This window comes from Trachurus japonicus, chromosome 22 (genome assembly GCF_045865225.1).
Source record: "Trachurus japonicus isolate A0001 chromosome 22, Traja_1.0".
NCBI classification, from domain to species: Eukaryota; Metazoa; Chordata; class Actinopteri; order Carangiformes; family Carangidae; genus Trachurus; species Trachurus japonicus.
In genome coordinates this window covers 19,812,680-19,829,291 of record NC_140928.1, presented here as the reverse complement: position 1 = coordinate 19,829,291, position 16,612 = coordinate 19,812,680, and the positions used below count along the sequence as shown (strand labels likewise).

The window sequence follows — 16,612 nt, the reverse complement described above, 5'->3', positions numbered from 1 at the left end:
AGTAAATTAGTATTAATGAATTAGTATTTTTCTTTTTCCTACCAAAATTGTCTTGTTTTACCATTAACTTCCTGCTTTTTCCCTTCTATCTCATCTGTAATCTCTTCCTTCTTTACCTCACCCCTCATCCCTCTCTCCTTTACTCATCTTCCCTCTTGTCCTTCATCTCTCTCTCCTCTTTCTCCCCTCGTATCTAACTTTTGTTTTTCTCTCAGCTTTTGTCTTGCTCCCGATTCTTTCTCCTCCCTTTCCTCTCTTTCTTCTCTTCTCCTAACCTTCTCTTTCCTCTTTTCAGAAAGATAATATGAGCATTGGAGGTGATGCCAGCCAGCAAGGTGGAAGTAGTGGGTGTGTGGGGGGGGGGGGGGCGGAGAGATTGTTAGTCTCAGTGTGGGGCTCGTATCTAAAACCTCCCAACCCTATTGTGTTTGCACATGTGTGTGTGCTTTCACTTTCTTTACACATATTCCTATCTCACCTCGTGTGTGCGTGTGTGCATTTTGTGCGACCCCAGTGTGCAGACATGTCGACATGTGTTTGTATGTTTCACTGCATTCTCCGCGTGCAGCTGTGCATATGTCCATACTGTATCTGTGTGTGTCTGTGTGTACACGAGCCTGATGACACACAATGTCGCACATGCTGGTTTTGGAGGTGTTTGTGTGTGTCTGCAAGTGTCCTGGTGTGTATTGATTGGTGGTAGCAGCAGTTCGATGTCTCTGACAGGCTGAATTACAGTAATCAGTCATTATTGACTCCCCATCTCTGTGCTACACACACCTCTCTCCTCTCTCCTCTCCCTCCCTTCTCTGCCCTCTACTCCTCTCACTCCTTTTTTCCTCCTTTTCTCTGTCTCTCTGCATCGCTGCAACAGCGTCCCTCTATGTCTCGCTGTGCTCTCTTTTCTTCTGCCCCTGTCTTGTGTCACTGTGTGTCCCTCATCATCATTTCTCTCTTGATTCTGTCCCTGTATTTGCTCTTGTGTCTCTCTAACCGCCTTATCTCAGAGGCTCTCTGTTTTTCTCTCCGTCTCTTGTCATATTATCTGTTTTTCCTCTTCTTCAGATTTCTTTACTTTTCTTTCTCCCTTATCGTCCACTCTGCTCATCGTCATCGTCCTAGACCGAGAGAAACTCTGACACCATGATGCAATAACAATCCTGAACAACCGTTTGAACTTAGGAGTTTCCGAATGTTTAGGGCAACACACAGGATCGGGTAATGTGATATAAAACAATGCAGATTCCCACAGCAGTGCGCATTCCAAAGGAAAGAGATAGATACCTGTTTTTAGGGCAAGATCTACTTGCTGTTTTAGTTTTTTATGTGAGCGTCATGTGAATTTTATAGCTTTTATGTGAGATTTTTTAATGTGAGTTTTTATGTTGGTGTTTGTATGTCTGACTGTTTTGGAGCCCAAACTAATGACAATTTTCTATCCTTGCGATAGACAACAAAGTCTTTTGAATTGAATTGAATCGATAGATTAAGTAAAAAGTGAGAAATGGTCCACTGTTTTCTCTGAGTGATTACACACCTTAGACTGAAAACCACAAACTTAACCCAAACAACTGGAAAAACCTTTGAATTAAATTTTATTTCATTCAGGTCAACTTTGTTACTTTAAAAACGGACTTTGTCAAGTTCATAATTTTAAACGGACTGTAAAGCAACACAAATGTGAAGCACAGCGGCACCAACAGAAATGGAAATGTTGATTATTTCAGACACACTGTATATTAGGTGGTAGGTGAATAGTAAACAATTTGAGTGTGGAAGAAACACATTTAGACTTCAAAGATCTGCTGCTAACATGTCGGTGACAGGTCCCACAGGAAACCTCCAGGGCTCTTTACAGTCCACCACTGTTTTGGTGGCAGTGCAGCACACAACTCATCAACGCAGTACACACAGTATTTACTGCTTTTATTGTAGAGTGAAACCAAATATTCCCAGAGATGAGGGCAACACAGAACATGAGGGTTAGATGTCCTTGTGTACGAGGCTGTGTGAGCGTCTGTGTTTGTGCGAGCTGCATTGTAGCATGAAGTGTCCTCACAGAGGAGCCGACACAGAAGCACATAGGGGAGGAGAGAAGTGGAAGAAGGTTGGCATGGCGAAGTGTGTCAGTGTTTAACTGGCATTTTTCTCCTCTTTCTCCCTCTTTCTCTTTCTCCCTCTCTCTGTCTGCCTCTCCTCTCCCTTCTCTCTCTCTCTCCCTCTCTGTCTCCTGGCCCTCGGGGCGGTCCATCTGCCTTCCCTCTCTCTCTGATCTTTCATTCACCATGACTAGAGCCATCCAAAAGCGCACACACACACACACACACACACACACACACACACACACACAGAGTGCCAGGCTGCTGGGGCAGCTGTGTGTAAGCACAACTCTATCTCGCATATCAGCTCATTACAGCAAGAAAGGCAGTCGGAGCAGCAGCACACATGTACCGCCACTCTGCATATAGACCTCACTCACTCACTCTACTCACACACACATCTCAGTGAAAGGCAGCACACACACTCACTTGTACAACTCGTCCATGGTCAATGAAGAGTGAGATTGATTTCTCCTGCATCCGGCCACAGTGGAACTCATAGATTAGAGCAGATGAAAGTGAGGGACAAACTGCTGAGTGATATATTGGTGTCAGCGACGGCTCGGCTCCTCAGCCTGATGCTGCAGGTCACACGCGAGGGGAACTGGTCAATTTCCAAATTTGTACCTTCACAAAGTGACACAGACCGCATCCTAGAGGGGGAGTTTAAGATTGATACACTCAGACCTGATTTATCCAGAATGACAAGGAAGCCTGATGTGGTCTCAGTATGGCAACATGCAATCAATTCATATTCAGCTGCAAGAGCAAGAGAAAAACACTTTCAGTACAACTAGTAATATTGCTGAAAGAGTTTTTTTTTATTTTGGATATTTTCTTCTATTTTCTTTGATAGTATATCATAAGATACAATGTAATGTCTTTGCTGCACCTTCTTTTGATCAAGAGATGCTAAAACCTTTGTATACAACTATAAACAGAAATCAGTGCTGCACTGATTTGGTTTCCTTTCTTCGAGGAGAGCCAGTGCAGCCAGTGATGACTTGTTATAAGTGGTTCCATTGGACCTTAGTGGTGTGTAAATGTGATCACTGCACTGACACACACTGACAAAAAAGGGCTGACCGATTCATCGTATTTTCGTTATCGCGATATGAACATGTGTGAGATAAACACATCACAAAAGGTTGCCTAAAATCGATAAGTGAGGAGAGGAGGATAGAGAGGGTTAAATAAACATTCTGTTTTATTGATTGATATTTTTTAATTCAAATTGTTTAAAAGAATAATCAAAATATTGTTCTAGTATTGTGTTCAGTGTTTCAAGGCACCTATTAGCAGGTAGCCTACTGAAGCAGAAAGACTCAGGAACTGTGTGGTTGACATGCACTTAAAAACAATTTATTTATCGCAAGTCATATCATCATCCCAATATTAAACAGTGTCATCGCACTGATCTGAGCTCTGTTTGTGTAAAGAGGAATAATCTCAGGCTACAAGATATGAAGTTGAATGAACAGTGCATGGGTTCTTTTTTCAGTCTGAGCTCAAAGTGAACATGTGTACATTTAAACATCTGCTCCTGACGCTCTATGTGAGACTTTTTACTTTTTCATTCTTGCTCAACTATTTTTGCACCTGGAGGCATCAAAAGCGTAGATGTGTTATGAGTTGTATGTTCTACATTTGAACAAAAAAAGGCTTGCGCACATCCAAAAGTGCAGCCAGGTGCTGAGTCCAGGGAGACGAATATCAAAAACAAGAAAGGACTCGCCACACTGTAGTAGCTCCCAAATATACAAACATTTATTAGAGGACTATAAAACTTACAACATTTCGAGCAGTGCGCTCTTCGTCACGAATGTGACGTAATGTGCTCTTTCTTTACACAGTTTTATATCCAAGGTAACGACAGCGTTGCTCACTTGTTGAGTGTAGAGGAAAGGTGAAGTTCCCTGGTTCGGTTCTGTGAAGCTCAACGCAGCGTCTGTGTTGATCTGATGTAACTGAGTCAATCCTGGACTTTGTGGATCGAATCAGGAGAAGAGATCGATGCCATCATCCGGCCCTGTTTCTATATGATAGGTGTTGGAGAGTGTGAGTGTGTGTTAGTGTGTGTGTTTGGTGTTTAGTCTGAGTGTGTGAAAGACCAAGCCGTGGCCGTCTTCCATCTGCTCCTGGATGATTGTGGTTCTGGGGGAACAATGTTGGAGAGATACTAAGCTGCTACACACACACACACACACACACACACACACACACACACACACACACACACACACACACACACACACACACACACACACACACACATTCTGCCAGCAGGTGTTTGTGTGTAGATGAATTTTCAAATGTACATCATCTGGCCATTTACATTTGTGCATTTCACGGTGTTTATGTTTCATGTGTATATTTGTATACAACTCACTCTCGGGATTAAAGCGATCTACAGTGTGTGTGATTGTGTTTGTGTTTGTGTTTGCGAGTGTGTGTGTGTGTGTGTGTGGGACATCCCCTCTAGTAGTTGATTGGCAGAGATAGCTGCAGTGAGGCTGGGGTCAGCATATGGCTCAGTGTGATAGCGATGCTGTGTTTGTGTGTGCGTGTTTTCTCTGCATGTGTGTCACTGCCTTTCCCCTCTCTTTCACACACTGTTCCCAGTGAAATGATGGCAGCTCTGGGCATGTAGTGCTATTATCCCCCATATCCACACACACACACACACACACACACACCCCGAGAGCAGCCAAACGCCTAGCGGCCTGCCTGGCTTCTCTCTGCCAGCTCCCACAATAGAGTCTATTGTCCCAGTCCGGCTACAATCTGCTGTGTGTGACAAGGAGTGTATGTTCCTCACCGCGGTAGAAGGGTGAGGGCGAAACCTTACAAATTGAAGACATTTTGTTATTGCTGATGCTGAAATGGGGTCATGTTATCCCTCACCTCCCCAGAGCACAGCTACAGCCAGCACATTGGGAGGGAGCATCTCCTCTGCCGTAAAAGGAAGCTGTACTTCTGTACAAATATGAAAAAATTAAAAAACTAATTTTTTAGAAATTAGTATTATGAATTCAAAGTACGCTTTATTGTCAATTCCACAATATGTACGAGACTTAAGAGAATCAAAATTGTGTTTCCCTCAGACCCTTGGTGCAGACAGTAAATAAACAGACAGTAAACATTTAAAAAACAATCTGTGAATCTAAAATACAAATCTAGAATAAATTGGAATAAAAAAACTAAGCTAAACTAGTAATAAGTAGAAGGCACAATAGCAGCAGTAGTAAAGTGCAAAAGACAGTAGTGCGAGTATTGTCATATTTTGGACTGGAGTAAAGTGAATGTGTGCATGTAGTTCAGAGAAGAAGAAGAAAGATAAATGAATATAAGACGACTGTAGAGAAGTTGTGAGCTCTTACCAGCTTCTACACATTGTGTGTAGATAATTAATGTGATGTTAAAAATCAGAACCACACTTGAGCGGTATTTGTGGCTTAAATAGACAGTTAGGATTAGTTTAAGGGTGTGTGTTTTAGTGAGGGTAAAGGCTAAAGAAATGAATGTGAATGAATGTGTGTGAGTGTGATTGTGTGCGAGTGTGTGTGTGAATGCATACAGAGGGGGAGGTGATTGTGGTTAATTGTTTCCCGTCGGGCAGATAGAGGAAATGAAAAGAAAAGGGTGAGGAGGGGGGGTCACAGCTAATCTCTTCCACTGCTCCTTGGGGAAAAGTGTGTGTGTGAGAGAGAGAGAGATGCTGTCAGGAAGTCAGGCTGTTTAACACGCACACACAGTATTAGCGCTCTGATCATTCACACGTTGGTGTGTAATGAAGGTGTACAGATGTAACAGTTAGTCAACTTTTATAATGACTTTCATGAATCATAGATCACTATTCAGCTGTCAGAGGAAAACTAAAACAGGATCATTTTCCTGCTCAACATTGACGTTTCCCAATTTACCCCGATAGTTCAGCTCTTCACCACAACATTGCATCTGCCTTTAGAGTCGCCACCGCCTTCAGTGGAGAAGCATCCGCCATGTTTTAGTCACATCGCAGGACAACACCGGTCACAGGGTCACAGCTTTGCACTGTTTCATGAATCAATATTGTATATATTTAAGTAACAATAGGCTCTATGCACAGTTCCATTACTTCCTGAACTTAAACCAGCTCCTTTATTTCCTGTCTTACATTATTGGACAAACTGATCCAGGTGTGTCTGACCACTGTGACTACTCAGACACACCTGGATCAGTTTGTCCAATAATGTAAGAGAGGAAATAAAGGAGCTGGTTTAAGTTCAGGAAGTAGTGGAGCTGTGCATAGAGCCTATTGATATGAATCTGAGAATCAATTTTTGCATCCCAGCCCGAATTCTCACCTATTTAATTAAACTGAATACAATCCTATGGAGGTCACCGTTAGGGATGTTGTTGAAATAAAACAACCAAAAGCTAATTTTCTGCGTTGTTAAAACATGTTTTCATGTCTTTAGTACACTTCAACAAGAAAAATGTCAAATCTTTAGCTGAAGCCATGATGGACTCAAAAAAGCTTCTGACTCCTGCCTTAAATTGCACTGATGTGTCTGTTCAGAGTAACGTCCATACACATGTATATTTTAGGCACATGCTAAAATACAGACACACACACAGTATCCTATCTGTCTGGCTACTTAAGAGCAGGAGGCAGATCACCGGTGGGCGAGGTGTATCACCTTAGATATTACTCATGTTCTATCATGTTTTTTCTCTCTAATTTGTGAAGTATATGATTCATGTAATGTGTGTGTTTGCGTATGTGTGTGTGAGTGTGTGCGTGCACGTACACCTCTTGTCACAGAGAGCTGTGCAGACACATGAGTTGTAGCCATCAGTGGTTTGATCACACCTTGTTGGAGCAGACCCCCCTCTGACTGGTAAACAAGCTAATCTGCTCTCTGTGTGTGTCAGTGTCAGTGTGTGTGTGTCGGTGTCGGTGTCAGTGTGTGTGTGTGTTGTTATGTGACAAGGTGTTTAAGATTCAGGCTGGGATGTCACAGATGACCAAGACAACGGCAAAGTGCAGCACAGCAAACTGTGTCATCATGAGCTGTGATAGCCTCCTAAAGAAGAGAAGAGTTTATAAAGAGCAGGAGGATAAAACTAGTCATCAATTAACCTGAGAAAAATAACACTAACCAATAGTTAACTAATAGTTAATAGTTAACTTCACATGTTATACACAGTATATCAGGGCTGCAACTAATTATTATTCTCTTTAGCTATTAACCTGCTGATTATTTACTAACTCTACAGTTTGACACAAAGAAATTGTCAGAAAATAGTTTTCTTTTTGTCCCAAAAATATTCAGTTTACTCTATTTAAAGGACAATTCCAGGCAAATTCAACTCAGGGCTGTATTTTCCTAAGTAAGTAAACTTCTCGGCGCATGTTTGAGTAGCCATCTGATGCTGTCAGTGGAAAAAAAATTGCGGCTTTGAGGGCTGTAAACAGCCTAAGCAGCCTAAGGAACTTCAATCCGCTCCCATTCATCGCTGCCGTGGCGATGCGGGGACAGACACAACTACCGCAAAACAGGAGCAATTTAACTGAAAATCTTCAGTTTCCTTCTTTTAGACCTAAAATGTTAGGAAAATACAGCCTGAGTTGAATTTGCCCAGAATTGTCCTTTAAGATGAGGAAAAGGAGCAAATGAAATGTTTGGCATTTGTGTTTGAAAATTAAATTACCTATTTGTAGTTCGATGTCAGTTGTATAATTAATAAGTGAATTAGATGTTAAAACGTAAAACAACTCAACTTGTGGTATTTAACAGATTTTTTTCATTATTTAATAATAAAATAATATGTAATTTTTTAAAATATAAATTATGAACCGGTAGAAATAATTAATTCAATGAATTTAACGCCACACATATAACAGAACTGTGGTGTCCGAAAGAATCCTCTTTGTGTCTCCCCTTTTGTATCCATATAATGGAGGCTTCTTTTTGTGTGTATGGATATATAGAGTATATGTGTGTGTGTTGGGGAGGGTAATATTGTCAAAGTGTTGTTAGAGCCTGGAGATAAGAACAGGATCCATCGCTCTAATCAGAGAATTATTATTATGGCCTCAATGACAATCACCAACACCCGTGTGTGTGTGTGTGTGTGTGTGTTGAATAAAGCTTGTAATTGCGCTGGCAGCTTTAGGGCTCCCCAGTGGTGACAGGGAAGAAAGTGAGGGTGGGTGTGTGTGTTCATGCACACACACACAATGTCAAAGGGTGAAAAAGTGGGGTGACAAGGGGCCAATTCATGTCTCATGTCTGTTTTTCTCCTCCGTCTCTGTTTTTGCATCGAGTTAAAGAGCAGATGAATAGGGCTAAATACGATTGTGGAAGTGTGTGTGTAATGTGTTTGGAGTTTGCGTGTGGTGTCGTGCACATCAGGCCCCAACAATAAGTAGTGCATTAGACCAACCTATCTCTGTCCTCATCTTTGGCGTACGTGGACACACACACACTCGTAATGAAATCACAAAGCCTCCATATCATTGCTATCACAGAAAGATATAAACCCATTAGCTTGTTCCTTTGGGCATGGACACACACACACACACACACACACACAGGTTTATCATTACACGCTGTAAAGCTTTTCCAATTGTATTATGCCTCTGATGTCCTACTCTATGTTGTCTGTTCCAATGCCTAGGGTGGAGAGGACAGATAGGCTGTGTGTCTGTGTGTGTACGTGTTTCTGAGAATAGGTATCTTGCAGACGAGCCTTTTGCTGTTGCAGTTTTAATATAATTCTCCACCTTTAAAATGTGTTTGACACTAAATATCAGTAAATAATATTTTCTTCCGTTCACACCGGAAAGAAATGGACGTCTGTGGTCCTTCACAGTAACAGCAGAGATGTTGGTGATTCATCCACTTCAATGTTGGTGTGATTTGTTCACTTCTCTGACCCAATGAGTCATAAAAACTTCAAGTGAGAATCTCAAGAGGAGAGAGTGAACGCTGTCCAGAGAGAGGCGGAGGCAGCAGAGCCCCGAAGACTGTCACAACGTTAGGACAGCGTTATGTATTCAAATCAGTTTTGTTTGTTTTTTAGAATCAAATATGTGTATTCAGAAGCTTGTGCCGTAAAGGGATAGTTCAACATTTTGGCAAATTGGCCTGTTGCAATAATCCCTATAGTCTTAGGAGGAGTAGGTTCGTTACCTTTAATTGTCGGTGCAAGCTATTTTTAGAACGGCGGAGCAGAGCTGCGAGCTGCTCAGAGCTACGCTATGGAGGCTCATTGGATTTCTTGGTTTCCCTCATCAAACTCATCAAATACACAATCCAACAACTCCACAACGCTCTGGTGGACAAGTTGTGACCTGCACATTCACCACGCTATGAGATAATAACACAACGTTACCAGACAGAGTTGTTTTAGAGGGAAATTCATGCAAAACTGCTGATGTGCGTTCCCGTTGGGGGCAGTTTTTCGGCAAGTAGTGTCTGTATTTACCTCGAAAACAACTAGGGATAGGAATTCAGGCAATGGGCCAATTTTCCAAAATGTTGAACTATTCCTTTAAAAAACAGGGTCTAAGTAAACGTATGATCCCACAGCCATCATCACCTTTAGGAGTGACACCACCACAAAGGACGTGTTTCCCTAAAATCGACTTCATTTTTATTCAGTCTGTATAATGTATTCTTATAAATGTCCGTAAATACTTCACAGCCCATCAATGGATCACTTTTTGTTTTGTGTTGATGAATTAACACGGGAGTTGCAGTGAAATCCAGTTACTACGGCTACCTGTGTTAACTGCAACATGATCCAATGGTTTGCATCAGAACCAGGCCTTAGGCTCCGTCGTGTAGCTCCACATTAAATCCATCCGGAGCATTTCGGTCCAAGTTTGACCATCTGTTAGGCTCCTTCAGCGCTGACCGACCATCGGCATTATGGGTATGTTTTCACCAAGGCACAGTAGTAAGCAACAATCCATTACCTGTGGTTGGCCATGGCCATCCATTTCTCAGACAACAGGAAGCTGAGAGAGGAGATGTAACTGGTTCTGCTCCTCCCTCCTCATTTGCATATCAGATTTTCAAATAAGGCTCCAGATAAGTGTAAAATATTGTTGGGACATTTTGTGATGCATATTCCAGACAGGGAGACTCAGGATCTGCTAAAATGAAATCCCTTAACAGGTATAAACAATCTATTTCCCACATTGATGTACTATATGGCATGTTCCTCGTCCCAGTATCATATCATTAAGGGAGAGTTTCGTTTCTTAGTCTCATTCAGACCAACACACTGACTGAGCTTTAAAGCACACTAGCATTGAATCTAAATGGGTAAGTGTGTATCATCCAACTCAGTGAACAGGAGAATGCATCACTGGGGTGTGGATTTAATGTTATCGATGTTTAAACAACATTCAGCCAGCTTCTTTTAAAAAAGAGTGAAAGAAGGCAAGAAAAAGACGGTGAAAGAATAGCCTGTGTCAGCAGTTTACAAATGGGTCAAAAGCTTATTGAACATTTCAGTGGATGCTTTATGTATTTATCTTTTGTATGAGCTGGGTAAATTTGTAATACAGTAAGAATGTTTTTAAAAAAAAAAAAAAGAGCTGTGAATGGATTGTAACAGAAGGTAGATAAAAGACTTTTTGCTTTTCACACAGAGAATCCAAGCATTTGAAAATATGTCCAAAGTGGTTTTATAGCAGTTTGTGCAGATTGAGGCCGTTTTGTATAGAGATGCTGGTGATAATGGTGGAGCTAAGTGTGTCTTCAGAATGCCCCTCTCCCATAGGTGTCATTTACACCGGGGAGGCTCAAGAGATGTCCCCACCACTTTCTGAAATGACAAACGATGTCCTTGTGCTCTATGAGATACATCTAGATGTTGAACCCCTCAGTCTCTCTCCTATGACTGAACCGTGGCAGTGGACCTGACCTGGTTGGTCTGATCCCTGTATCTTTCTCAGCCACTTGTCTGCTGGTTTCATTGACCTGAATACGTCGCGCCTGTCAGTGAGACTGTCATCCTGCCACTTACCCTTTTTTATTGAATTTTCTTCAATTGATGGTAAAACCTTCCTCCTCCTCCTCCTCCTCCCATCTTGCTGGCAACCATCCCTTTTCTTATCACCATGCGTCTGTACTTCCTTGTTTTGAATCCCACATTGGTCATCAGGTGTCTCCACCTTGCTTATAAATAGAACAGTAGTTAGATCATCCATTACACCTCTAAAGGAGGTTGGTGGGAGCTGGACTTCATCTTCCCTTTGGATTCCTTCCCTGCTGCTGTTTTGAGCAGATTTATTCCCTTGTGGACAAGCTTGGAAACAATTCCTTTTCTCACGTCCCACCACATGGTTGAGAAATGGGTCATCTTGAAACGTTTATATACCTGTAAAACCTCTGTAGTACCTGATGATCATTTTCATGATGTGGTCTGGTGTTCCAGAGCTGCTTTGATGAGGACAACGGGGACTGATCCAATTCGAGTCGAACAACTGTCAAATTGCCTTTGCTATTTTTGTCCGTCTGGATCAGCTGCTCGAGGACACGATGACCCAGAGCCAGGGACGACACCGTTCTGCTCTGATGGACTGACATGAACTACTTCTACAGAGGTAGTCATCCTTTTAACCAGGATAAACAGGATCTTCTTTCTTTGAAATTCAGGAGAGAAATAATCTAAGTTTAAGAATCTCAGAGTCAGAGTCTTTATGTTTCTGTAGATACACAAGCACGTTACAGAGGGCACATGGAAAGTTTATTAACTTATTTCCAACATGATAAGTAAATAATCCCAGTCATTTAATGAGCCCATTACTAAAATTGTACATGCACACCACAGCTAGTTCCCCCTGGGAGAGGAAAACCTGTGGCACAACTCTGTGAAGAAAACACATGGCAAGGCCACGCCGAACACGAACAACCAGTTAATGTTGCTCCGGACACAGGAGCGGGTTCAGGGAGCTGGACGTTATGTGTTATGAATGTTATAAGAGTTTAATAGAACAATCAATGGCATGTTGATTTTTATTTATTGTTCATTTTATTTTGAAGGCAAACAGATTCTTATGTACTTTATGTTTGATTTAAGTTCAAAGGAACAAAAATTAATGATAAATAATATTTAAAATACAATACACTGTAAGTTTAAAATGTCTTTGTACAAATAAAAGATAGAAATTAAAATGAGTTTAGTGTTCAATGTGAAGTTGATGTCATTGTGGGTTCAGTGCTGAGTGCTAGGCCCTTCATGCACTGTTGCCCTCATAACGTTCAGAACCACTTTAAAGTATAAATGCTTTTTAATTGAAGTCCTTATGTCCCCATAAGAGGCACTTGGACCATTTTCTGTCACTTACTGTCATGTCCCAGACCATTAGTTGACATTCTAAGATCATATCACCTCAGTTAGTGTAAACCCTGCATTCATACAGACTCCACCTGAGCTGTGTGGACACATCATGGTACATACCAAGGTCAGATGATCCTTAGGGGAAGACACAGGAAAAGATTCTAGTCCTTGACATTAAAAATTATAATTTTAAGGCAGTTAATTAAATTGAGAAAAGACACATTGAACTAACCAACTTTGATCTCAGTCTGTCACAAGGTTGAACACACTCAGTTGGTACCATAGTACTTTCACATATTCATACACACGGTATATTCTCACCATATTCTATGTACAGACTCACACTTGTACATATAAACACCCCCCCCCCCCAACACACACTCTAGCACTGACACACACACACACACATCCCAGCAGAGGGCCCGGCTCCTAATGCGCTAACAAGCTCCCTTTCTCCTCCTCTCACCTCCTCTCCTCCGGCCTCCCTCAGTCTCAAGTGATCGCGGCAGTCGAACACCACCACAATGAACTTCACGGCGGGAGAGAGAGAGAGTACAGGGCTGAAATGGAGAGAGAGAGGGCTGGAGAAAGCACAAACACTTCTCTCTCCTCTCTTTTCAGCCACGCACAAGAAAATGAGTTTCTGACGCGACACAAAAGAGCCTTTTTATCCGCCCCCTCTCTCCTCCATCTTTCTCCTGTGTGCCTTTCTTTGCGGCGCTTTCTCCCCTTTCTTCCTCACCAGCCTTCTCCCCTCTTTCTCCCCTTATAATTTTCCCTCGTTCTGTCCCTTTCTCTCCAAAAGAGAGATATTTTGCTGCTAATGACTTAATAAGAGGAGCCATCTGAAATTCAATTACAGTGGATTTTATAGTGATGACTGCCATTTGGATGGAGGCAGAGATGTGTGAACGCAAAGTCTATTTTCTTTGACCTCTCACTAGTTTCAGCTCCTTCTTTTTTTTTTTATACAAATAATAATAACTTTATTTGTATAGTATGTTTCATGCAGAGATGCCACACAAAATGCTTCACAAAGGATTCAAATTGGAAGCAGTGGCTGCTGACTTTCAGCTTGTGTTTCCAAGGTCAAGCATGAATTTGGTTTGTCTATATAAAAAAAAATATGGCCACCGTAAGACAAGAGAATAGAAGAAAATCATTAAAGATGTGTGAGTGAACAACGGTCTTATTCTTCCTCTGAAAAAAAAACCTTCTCTAATTGTCCGACCCACTGGAACCAAACACCCCAGGCTTGTATCGATGTCTGTGTGTTTTTCAGAGCCGGCCGGGTCTATACACTCGCCACACAAATTGTGAAGGACTAAATTGTTCTCTTCTCTCCAAATTTGATGTGGGTAAATGACAGTGGGGTTAACGCGGTGCATCCATCTCTAACCTGTAACCGAGCAGGACGGCGCGTCTCCTGATCTTCTGTCTTTTGTTTCCCGCATTCAGGGGCTGTTCTCTGACTTTGTGCCCGACATAAGTGAGAGTGAAGTACAACTATTTATCATGTTAGATAAACAACGTTGGGCCTGAAAATGTGTCCATATGCTCATTAAAAATGCCAAGTGAGGAAGCCAGCGATTTTCTGTAAAAATATCCTGTTGTAGTTTTTTTTTTTTTTCTTCTGTCAGCCATAGCCTCTTTAGAGTACAGAGAAGAAGTAGGTAACAATGAATCAACGAATTCCAATTAGATCTGGAAAAGTTTTGTTTGTTTAAGTATGCGGATGATATGGCCCTGGTTGCCTTATTAAAGAAGGGGGACATAATCAGAGAGGAAGTATATAGAGCACATGTGTCATCTCTTCAGAAGTAGTGCGATGAAAGTTCCTTAGAGGTCAATGTAACAAAAACTCAGGAACTTGTCTTTCATGAAAAGGACCCTGTGCAGCCCCTTATAATTAGGGGACAAATTGTAGAGGTAGTAGACAAGTTCAAATATCTAGGTACATATATTGATTGTAACCTAAATTTCAGTGAAAACACAGACTATATTTTTAAAACCTGTAACCAACGTCTCCATCTACTGCGCAAGCTCAACTCCTTTAGAGTGAGTAAGCACATTATGGAAACAGTTTATAAGAACCTGATAGAGGGCATTCTAACTTTTAACATGGCAATGTGGTATGGTAATCTAAACATAAAAGGAAGAAGCAAGCTGCAGAGAATAGTACCGATGTCATTGCTCTAGTTAAAAGTTCTACATTAGAGGCCGTCTCTCTCTGTTGTGTCGATGTTTGCCGGTGTCGGCGGGGAGCTGCTGTTTACGACACGGTGACATCGGGCCGCAGGCTGAGCTGCAGCTCCACGCTGAGAGTGAGAAAGAGGGAGAGAGAGACGAAGGCAGCAGACACAGAAAAGAGCGGAGAACAATAAAGTGATGCCCCTGTCATTTATCTCAGCGGTGGTGCCATGTCTTTGTGTTTATCTCTCCTCCTTCTCTCCCTCTTTCAGTCTCCCTGTCGTTGTGGACTCCCTCCTCTCCTGCAGGTGTCCTCTCAGCCTTTTCAGCACAAATCAGAGATGACAAAGCAGCGGCCTTTTGTGGGTCAGTGTATTTTGAAAGAGAGGAGGGAAAAAAAATCGCAGCTTCACCTTCACGCAGCCGCGCATTATTAAAACGTGATATAAAGATACGTACGTGTTGCTTGGAGGAACATGCGGCTCGTCTTGCTCCTAATTGCATTTAGCTCCACACGTCGGCTCTCAGAGGGGGAAGTGAGATTCAGGGGGAGCGGGGGAAAAGGCAAACGGTGAGATCTCATAGAGACTCTCAGCTCCGTGTGTGTGGCTGCTGCTGCTCTTCTCTCAGCTCTCACCGGGGAGAAAGACACACTTCCCCCCCTCTCCCCCCTCTGTCTCACCCGCTGTCCTCCCCTCTCACCTCCTCTGTGTTTTACAAGTTGTCTTCCTCCCCATGCGTCGTACTTTCTTTGCCACCTCTACCCTTTCTCTCTCACTAATTGCCTCGATTTAAACAACAAGGCTTTAAACAAACTTAACTCGCGTGTTTTAAAGCCTGAAATCAAGTTTGATTAATTCCAACAAAACTGCGTCATCTGTGCTAAGTTTATTAAAATTGTTTTCTCTGCTTTGCCAGGATTTTCCACTCATTCTCTCGTCTCCACCCTCCTCCTCCTTTCTCTTTTCTACCCGTTCAGTCTGTCCCTCCACTTTAACGGAGCCATATTGTTATTATTATCATTGTCTCTAACTGGATCAGTTACCATTAGACCTGAATCTTCCTCCTTCTGAGGCCCATAGAGCAGCTCTCTAACCCAATAGAAAACCCATGGGCACTATTACAGATGGCTGATCCATTCACAACAGGCGTGCACACATGTATGCACACACACATACACACACACACACACACACACACACACACACACACACACACACAGAGGTACAAACACACAGATTTCATTCTGAAGATTCATTGGCCTAATCCCATCACACACTCAAACAGGGACACACACTTACGTACACACATTGTGCCTGTTCACAACCAACCTTATCAAATATAGACACACACACAAACACTCCGCTCTCATTGAAAACCCTCTATTATTGGCGTTCACTGAGCAAATGGTTATACTATTGGGAGATGATGCGACTGAAGTGTGTGTGTGTGTGTGTGTGTGTGTGTGTGTGTGTGTGTGTGTGTGTGTGTGTGTGTGTGTGTGTGTGTGTGTGTGTGTGTGTGTGTGTGTGTGTGTGTGTGTGTGTGTGTGTGTGTGTGTGTGTGTGTGTGTGTGTGTGTGTGTGTGTGTGTGTGTGTGTGTGTGTGTGTGTGTGTGTGTGTGTGTGTGTGTGTGTGTGTGACGAGACTAACAGCTGCATATGGCCGTCATTATGGTTGGATGTATGAGAAGGACTAAGGAAGAGAGGGTAAATGTCATTCCATCAATGAGGTTATCTCTAATAGATGGTCAGTTGAAGTCCTGGTTTCCATTTACTCTGCTCTGGGCTGAATCCCTGCACCTCTCTGTCACTTCATTGCTAAAGGCTGTAATAACAAGTGATAAAAGGCCTTTGTTTGCCTGAGAATACCCCTGTAATACCCCTGTATTCAGTGTATTCACATGGAAAACAATGTGTAGGGGAGTTAACTGGCCTGTGCTGCACAGTTTTATGTGAAAAATCCTGTTTACTCAACAA

General features: G+C 42.3%; 1 protein-coding gene across 10 annotated transcripts in view; it reads left to right on the top strand.

The window, feature by feature from the left end:
- Window positions 1-16,612, top strand: part of ralgapa1 (Ral GTPase activating protein catalytic subunit alpha 1) — a 71,367-nt gene that overhangs the window by 45,575 nt on the left and 9,180 nt on the right. The gene's annotated exons all lie outside the window — the stretch shown is intronic.